Source organism: Camarhynchus parvulus, chromosome 1A (genome assembly GCF_901933205.1).
Source record: "Camarhynchus parvulus chromosome 1A, STF_HiC, whole genome shotgun sequence".
NCBI lineage: Eukaryota > Metazoa > Chordata > Aves > Passeriformes > Thraupidae > Camarhynchus > Camarhynchus parvulus.
In genome coordinates, this window is record NC_044586.1 from 15377020 (window position 1) to 15385979 (window position 8960).

Genomic DNA, 8960 nt, shown 5'->3' on the forward strand with positions numbered 1-8960 from the left:
GCCTGAGAGTGCTGTCCAAACACTCCTGGAGCTCCGGCAGCCTTGGGGCTGTGACCATCCCTGGGGAGCCTGTTCAGTGCTTGACACCCTCTGGAGGAAGAACCTTTTCCTGATCTCCAGCCTGACCCTGCCCTCATCCAGCTCCATTCCCTTGGGTCTTGCCGCTGGTCACCAGAGAGAAAAGATCAGAGTCTGCCCCTCCACTTCCCTTGAGCTTTATATACATTTGATTTGCCAGGTCTTTAAGAATTTTAAGAATACTTTTTTTTTTAAATCTGCAAATGCAGTTCCAGTATCAGATACTGCTTTCAGTATCATTGAAGAGATGATAAATCCCTTATCAAACAAAAAGCCAGGTGAGCTCAGTGTTGTTTCAGCAAGCTACAATCAGCTTCTAAAGATTTGCTCTGAGCAGCTCTGGGCTGCCTGCGCTTCATTCTCCATGGAATTTGTGTTCCAGCCCCTCTGGTGTTCAGGATGCCCCTTCTGCTGGGGTCAGCAATGGATACAGGCTGACTCCTAAGAAAATTGTTGCAGAAGAGCTGCAACAATTCTCCTCTTTTGGGCTCCTCTAGTTCAATTTGCAGATTTCTGTTTGATTTGTGGATTGCTGCTTGTGGAGCTGGAGGAGCCAGCACAGAGTTGTTCCTTATCTTCTGTCTCTCAGTTACTCATGACCACTTAGGTCTTTATGACAGTGCTCCTTTATGAACCCCCAGCTTTAGAACTTTTTAAATCACAACAGTTTTCAGGGTTGCCTTGCTTGTGGTTTATTATAGTAATTTACTGCTTGCTCCTAGATTGTCTTTTAAAAAAATCAAAACCGGTTTCTCAAAGTGTAACCTTTCCTGTCCTGCCTTTGATGACAGCAATGATTCAGAGTAATGGGAAGACAATGGTCTGGGACACCCAATCTTTTCAAGCAGTTGTGCTATTGCCATGGTATGGATTCCTCCAGCTGACTGGTGTGATTCCTGTTCCTGTCAGGAGGTTTTCTCTTGCTCACATATTACATAAAATATGCAGCATCTTCTGATTTGTAACACTGTGATTTCCAGATCCACACTGACACATCTCTGAGGTTCCTGCTGGAGAGGTTTCTGCAGCTGATTGCATTTTCACCCTCATGGGTATGTGAAATTTTATGGAAAGCTTCCTTGTCCACTGGAAAAGGAACTGGAGTTTGCTTTTTCTTGATTTTCAGGGGTTAATTACACAAGGTTCCAGATCAGATACACAAAACTGATCATCTGAAGCTGGGCATCCAAAACAGTCCCAAGCTCTGGGGCAGATTGGTCACTTCTTAAACAACCTTCTGCTTTTTGGGGGGCTGGAACCAGAAACTTCAGGGCAGAGAAACTTTAGACCAGAAACTGCAGCAGAGCCAAGACAGGACAGCACCTCTTCCATCAGTTCAGCAGCAGGTTCAGTGTGCAGGGCTTCTCCTCGTGTTTTCAAACACTGTGGGAAGAGCCAGGGATGGGACAGCCAAGGTCAGAAGTTTGACTGTTTCAGGGGTATGGTTTGGGGAGCATTTTGTACTTCAGCTGCTCTGGATTATGAATCCTTTGGGCAACCAATCTCCTGTCCTTTTTAGGAAGGGATTGGAGGGGAATTTAAACACGAGGAGAAAGGTTCAGTTATGGATTTGACAGCTAGAAATTGTTTGGGCAGTGCTTTGTCCCAGGACTGAACATGATGTCACACCGAAGCTCAAGGCCAAAACAGTTTGCTCTGTTGGGTATTTAACCATCAGGATACTTCAGGTAGGTGAAAACCAGGACGGCTTTGACAGCCCAGCTACAATAGCTGGTCAGAAGAGCAAACATTCCCAAGATAATGACTCCCGGGGGGGCACCGAGCGGAGCGGCGCGGGCGGGACGGCGGCGGGGGCTGCCCGGAGCCGGCGGAGGCGCGGCCGCCCCGGAGGGCTGTGCGCCGTTGGGCCGCAGGTAAGGGAAGTTCGCGGGACCCGCCCGAGACCGCTCGGAGCCGACTGCGGCAACTTGGTGTCCCGGCGGTATGAGCCCCGCCGTGCCCTGCTCCGGCGGCTCCTCCTGCCGCCGCCGGCCCGGGGCCCCGGCAGCGGGGCCGGAGCCGCCCCGGGCCCGGGGACGGGAGCGCCGCGTGTGCCCGGGGCGGGGGGCAGCGGGGGCAGCGCGGCAGCCCCGCCCCCGGTGTCCCTGCCCCCGCCACATCCCGCCAGCCTCTGTCCCCGCTTCGTGTCCCTGTCCCCGTGTCCCGCCACATCCCGCCAGCCTCTGTCCCCGTGCCGTGTCCCTGTCGCGTGTCCCGCCACATCCGCCAGCTCTGTCCCCCCTGTTTGTGTGTCCCTGTTTTCCGTGTCGCTCCCCTGCCCATGTCCCTGTCCCCCCTGCCCTGTCCCCCGCCGCTCCCAGTGCTTTCAGCGCTCCCGACCTTCTGTGCCTTGTTTCTGTGCTGGACCGGACGGAACTTTTCGGGAAGTTTTGGGGAGAGGTTGGCGTTCTCCGGTTTGATCTTTTCAGGCTCTAGTAGGACGCTTCAGGCACTGGCGCTGTGAAAGTGCAGTTATGAGTTTTATCTAGAGCTAACAAATGTGGTTTGATTTAAGGCCTGGGGTTCTTACATCCTGTAATTATTTTTTCGAGGTCTGTTTCTGTTCGAGCCGTGACTTCTCCCAGCTGAAATCGCTGTGCTCGCTCGCACCGTGGCTGGGTGCAGCTGGAGCTGTAAAAAGCCGCTTTGCACCTCCGTGGCTGTTCCTGGGGGGAAGGGAAGCTTTGCTTGGCTGTGCTGTAACACGTGTGTGCTCCCTGTGTGAGTGGGGAGCACAAGGAAGAGTCCCAGGCTGGGCTTGGCTGTGCCGAGCCTTCGGAGGCTCTGCAGGCTCTCCTCTCCTCGCTGTGGCCCGGGCACAGCCGCTGCCAGCAGCACCGTGTGTCGGCTCTGTGCGATTGCACCGGCAGCACATTGAGCAATACAGGAGCCGCTGCATTCCAAAAAGTAAACAGCAGAAATGGGTCACGGACTGGGAATATTCTCCATGCTAACACCGTGGAGCTTTGGGGAGGAAGATGTCCCACAGTGTCAGCTCGCATTTATTGCCACTGTTAAAGGGAGCAGCTGTATCTTGAGGATTTACATTTGCAAAGGATGTAAGCAGAGGTTTCAGTAGAACTGGTGCTCTCAGTGAGGCAGCATGGCAGGTTGGTTTGGGAGGTGTTCTGGAAAGTAGGAAAACAGAAATCTGCTTCAACTCTCTGTTTCAAGTGCAGCAAAGATTTTGGCCTCTTAATTTCTTCAGCTCACTCAGAAATGAAGAGCCAGAGCACTCCCTACTTTAGCTCAGTACCCATCCCAGTGGAGTTTTGGATTTAGCGCAGCTTCTTGAAAAGCTGTATCAGAGATCAGCTGCTGGCAGTGACAGCGACTGTCAGTGCTGTGCTGTGGTGCTCACACATGAGGATTGATGTTCCCATGGCAGGAGGGGGAAGTTGGTGTTTCTCTCCTCCCTGCAGGCAGCGGGAGCCCCACCTGTTTGCCTGGCTATGAGGGGGGCCCTGAGGAGCAGGTTCCTTTGGCAGCCCATCTCCTGCCCCGAGCCCTGGGATTCCATCCATTTGTTGCATCTGGGTGTAAGAGTTGTGCTGAGGGATGTTGAAGTTGCTTTGTCCTGTGCACTTGTGTCTGCAGCAGATCCGGGCTCTGCTTGTCCCTGACACTCGGGGTGGAGCACCTTGAAGCCAGGGCTGTCCCAGGGGGCAGGAACTGTGGTGAATTTCATCTTTTTTCCTCCTTAGATGGGAGTCCTGTTTCCTTTCTGGGTTGTGCTGCCGGGGCAGTGTGACACACACTGCAGGAAGGAGAGGGGAGCCACTGGAAATGTCTGTGCAGGTGCCCGGGGAGGCTTTGCCTGTGACCCGTGGCCACAGGAGGGTAATTGTTAACATTCCTGAAATGACAGCCATTCCCAGGAGACTGAGGTTCCCAGGTGGTGCTGCCGGCCTGGCTGGTCCCGTTGGTCCCTGGATGAGCAGGACAAAGTCTGGTCACTGCTCCCTGGCCAGCTCAGGGTGGCCTGAGGACAGGCAGAGCTGTGTGTGAGGAGGTGCTCGGTGCAGTGTCCTTTAGGAGATTTAGTCTCCTCAATCCATCCAAGTGGGGCTTCTCTGATGTTTCTTTCCCCACCTAAAGGAACACTTTCAGGGAAGTGGAAATCCTTCCCCTGAAGAGCTTTGAAGCCAGCGAAGGTTTAGTCACTTTCTTCTTGCTGCGATTGCATCAAACCGGGCCTTTGGCTTGCTGAGCTCAAGGGAGTTGCTGTGAACTCCTTGGAGCAACTGACTGATTTTCTTTGTTGTGCTTTGTGTGTTTTGGTTTTTTTCTGGGAAGGTGGAGGGAACATGGAGAGGGGGACCAAATCCCAAATCTGGGACAGATGTTCCAAAAACACCTTCCTGACTCCTGAGGTGGTTCAAAAGGAGTGCAAAACCCCCAAAATGCCTCTATCTGAGGAGTCTGCTGTTTTGCAGTAGTTTTCAACAGAGAAAGTAGGAACCAACTGTTAGGCAGGATTTAGGTGGGTGATAAAACGTCCTGTGGTGTTAGGGGTGGTCAGTAAAGCCCCTGTCCCACTGCTGAATTTGCATGCCCTTCCTCAAGGAGGTGCTGGTAACTTTTGCCTCAGCTGCTAAAGGGTGATGTGCAAGTTAGGTTGGTATATCTGAGACAGCTTCTTCTTGTACTTGCCTTGGTGATTGTCAAGACTTCAGAGCAAAACTGAAGTTATGTGGCTGCTTTCAAGTGTGCAATTATGATCTGACCCGTTTCTGCCTGGCCAAACCACATCTCTGAAGTTACAGAAGCAAAGAACAGGTTTATTAGAAGGTTCAGGCAAGTTTTCTTGTGTTCATTCCTCTTGAGTGGAACGTGTGCATGCAGCTGTGCATTAAGGATACATAAAAACACTTAATATCTTCATAAGTAAAACTACTTATTACCTTCCTGCACTTGTCTCTGTACATGTACTTCTTCTGCATGTACTCTGTGCTGACAGAGCTGATACTTCTGGAGAGAGCTCCTCCCCTGAGCTGCTGGCTGGAGGGAATTGTTTGTGGTAAGGTGAGGATGCTCCTGTTCCCTTCTGTGCCTCTGCCTCATTAAGCAGTGCAAGTTGTGTCAAGAAACAGCACCAGAGGCCACTTCAGCAGTCTCTGGCTTGTGGTGTTTGAGAGGAGATAAAATAACAAACCCAGTGACTTTAAGCAGCCCTTGGCTTACATTTTGATGGTAATCCCTGTTCCAGCAGGCACAGTGTTGTAACTCTTGCAGGAATAAAATCCCCTTGCCAAATGGTACCTGTGCACAAAAGTCTCTGAGGTCAGGTGTGCTGATGCAAAAGTTAGTTTGCACTGGCATCTCTCTTTATGGGCTTTTCCCCTAAATATTAGTGGAGAACTGAAGGCTGAGACTGGAGCCGGCTGCTGCAGCATCTGAACTCCCAAGTGGAGAACTCTGTGCTGCCAGCCAGCTGTCAAATTGTGTCACAGATGGGAAAAATCTGATAACCACTAGTGTGAATCAGCATCTTTGAAATCCAACAGTTGTCATGGCTCCAAATGTGATGGATTTGAGAGAAGAACTTTTGCTTTCTTGCCTTGTTACAGACACATCAAAAATAAGAGGAAAGTATAATGGTTCGGTCTTCTGCCTCGCTTCAGACTGATCAGTTCTGAAGCAAAAGCATAGGGAAAAAACAGGGAATATTTTATATGTCAGTGTAGAATTAACCTCAGATAGTTCATGGGCACTGCCGTGGTTGTGAAGGAGATACAACACACACCGTTTATGGTTAAACTGTAAAAGCAAACAAACTGCCAAACAATCAATCCCCCAACCTCCTCATTCTCAAATCTTTCCCTTGTTGTGCTGTTATGGAGGACAGAAACAAGAAACAAGAAACAAGAAACATGCATTTACCCAGTCAGCACCAGGATCTGTTCTGGGGACGAGGGAGGGCAGTTCCTTTCCTTGGTCCTTTGGGAGGCAGAGGATGTGGAACAGCTTTGCCCCCTGCCTTGGGGGAGTCTCTGGTGTCCCAAAGCCCCACAGAGCAAACGTTTGTGGTTTAACATCCCAAGGATGTTCAAAGGAGATGCCAAGCCAGGAATGGGACCTCTGTTGGGGTGCTGCCCAGCAGAGGGATGACAGCCAGAGGGTCCCACCAATCTGTCCCTGCTGCCCAGGTTGGGGATGAGCAGTGACTGGTGACTGGTGACTGTCCCTGTGTTTGCTCCACAGGATGAAGAAGCCAACCCTCCTGAGGGGGAAGATGAGGAGAAGTGGAAGGATGGAGACAGCAGCCACCAAAGGCTGGGGAAGGCACAGAGCCAGGTAGGAGACATTGCCTTCCAAAGAGAGGGACTTTTCTGTTCTGTTGGAATTCAAGGCATGAGGCTAATGGAACAAAGGGGTTGAGTTCATTTTCTTACTCAGATTCTCATGTGCCTTAAAGAGATTTGTGAAAAGGTCATTATCCCTAATGGAATCTCTGAAGAATGGGGGTTGGAAGCTTTCTGAAGTGACCCAAACCTGCCTGCATGTATCCAAATGCAGCCCCTGTTTTTGTGTACAGCTGGGATGAGACCTCAGCTGCTGTTACTTACCAGCTCCCAAGTGCAGCTCGGTCTGCAGCCCTGAAGAGCCAGGCTGTGGCTAAACAGCCTGAGGTACCAGAGAGCTGGAGTAATTCCCTAGCAGGTAACTTGGAAGTTGCATTCCAAACTTTTGCACACATTTATTTTATCTCCCACGTGAAGTTGCCTAATGAAGCAGAGTTGGGATGTTCCTAACAAAGGGACATCCAAATTCATTGGTGGTAGGGGGCTTAAAATTCAAGTGTGAGTGGAGGTGCCTTTAGGACACTTCCTATTCCATAGCTTTTGAGTGGAATTTAAATGGAGTATCCAAATCCTGACAAGCTTGTATGAACTCCAAAGCCTCTGCATGTGTTTTACAGCCAGGAAGGGAGACAGGAGTTTGGAGTCTCTCCTCTAAAACTGGCTGCTTGTTTGTTTGACCAGGCATAGGAAGAATTGTGTATTCCCTGGGACTGCCAGGGCACTGCTGATGCACATTCAGCTTGCCATTGGCCAGGAGCCTGGGTCCCTTTCTGCAGTGCTTCTCTCCAGCCTCTTGCTCCCTAGTCTGTACACACACCAGGACTGCCCTGTGGCCGGTGCTGAATCCAGCACGTGCCCTTGTTCAACTCCATCTGGTTGGTGATTGCCTGTGGGAATGCTCAAAACCAGAGGGCTTTGGGAAAGCTGCAAAAGGCAGGCCTCAGAGACAGCAGAACTGTCATTGAAGCTAAGCAGTAGTCATACGGTTTGTCAGCAGAAAAATGAGATGAGAAGTAGAAAAGTAAGGACAAATAGAACAATGGTCTGTGTATTAATGGCTTGTCTAGAATAACTGCCTAAGCTACAGCAAAGTATATCTAGCCAGATGTTAGGAAGTTCTAAGCTTAAGAATGGAGCTCTGTGCATTGTATCTTAAGGCTCACAAGCAGGTCTTTTCTTCGAAAGAAGCAAGCATTGTTTTAACCACAGGTACGTGTGCTTCTAGTGATTGGATAGAACCACTGTCAAGATGCTTTTGCTTTGTGGGATTGGTGAAAAAACTTGGAAAGGAAGTTGTAACATGAAGTTCTTTGTCTGCTGCTGGGGACGTGAGCTGCTGGCAGCTTCCCATTGTCATCAGCATGTCATCAGATTGATGCTGGAAAATACAACAGCTTGAGATGCCGTCCCCAGCAGTCCCGTCCCTTTTGTCATTTGTGCATAGACTTCCGGGCAGCGAAAATTGCCCATGTCTCCTCTTTGGCACCATCTCTCTGCAAGGTCTCTGTGCCCTCAAAGGAGTTAGTTCACAGCTCCTCCCAATTTAGTGACTTTGGCAAACTTGCTTCACATTCCTTCAAGTGCTGTGTCCAGGTTGTTCAAAAGATGTTGAAGAGAACTGGCCCAAGGATGATACTCTCTTAGCCACTGAAATTAGCGCTTCCTACTTCTTCTTGTTCCTTAGTGCAGAAATCACAACAAATGTCTTCTTTGTTTCTTTTCTTTTCATGCAGATATCTTTGCTTATGCTCATGCTTTTTATCCCAACAGTAGCTGACATGACATTTACAGACACAGCAACAGCACACTTTTCCTGCTGCTACTGGACTTCACAATTTTGCAAGCTGTCAATCAGTGATCTTTGCAACTAAAGTCAGAGCTTCAGCATTTCTCATCAAATGAATGTCCTCAGAAGAAAACTTTGCTGCATACTCTATATGACTGAAGAATGGATGATCATGAGTTAGCATCACAATCATTTCAGCACAGAGCCTATACTTTAGCAGGGAAAAAAAATTCAAAGAAGAACTATTTGATGCAACAACATAGCTGAGAAACAAAACAACGAGGATCTTCCAAACGGTTCCCTGCAGTAGAAATGTACTTGTATGAATACAGAAGATAAAAGATGTGGTTTGGGAAGGCTATATCCTTGCTAAGCTAAATTGGATCTCATCCTGTAGCTGAAAGATCAAGGAGCTCAAAGTGGAGCTAGAGAGACATGTCCAGATAATGAGATACAGCAAAGCATCTTTCAAGAGAATTAAGCATTCTGGTGGTCTGGGCAGTTAGGTTAAATCTGCCACACCCATTCACTTTCGGGGACTGAATTGTGGAGTGCTAAACCATATCTGCTGCTGTGCAAAGAGATCCATCCAAATGGTATGGTTAGTGTCAACACTCTCCCTCTCGATTGTAAGACACTTCGTAAGCTATAAATCAGTCTTAGGAACAAAATGAAATCAAGCCGTTATTCCATCTTGGAATGGGAAAACATGTTCAAAATACTCTTTTCCTTATGTTTTCTTCTTTTTTCTTTTTCTTTTCTTCTTTTTGTTTTTGTTTTTTTTTAATTTT

The 8960-nt window shown here is 49.1% G+C and overlaps 1 long non-coding RNA gene across 1 annotated transcript; it reads left to right on the forward strand.

The window, feature by feature from the left end:
- Nucleotides 1–1870: 1870 nt before the first annotated feature.
- Nucleotides 1871–8522, forward strand: LOC115910261. The gene is made up of 3 exons (XR_004061188.1): nt 1871–1952; nt 6283–6375; nt 8154–8522. It is a non-coding gene; the product is annotated as an uncharacterized LOC115910261 (long non-coding RNA).
- The last annotated feature ends 438 nt before the right edge of the window (nt 8523–8960 follow it).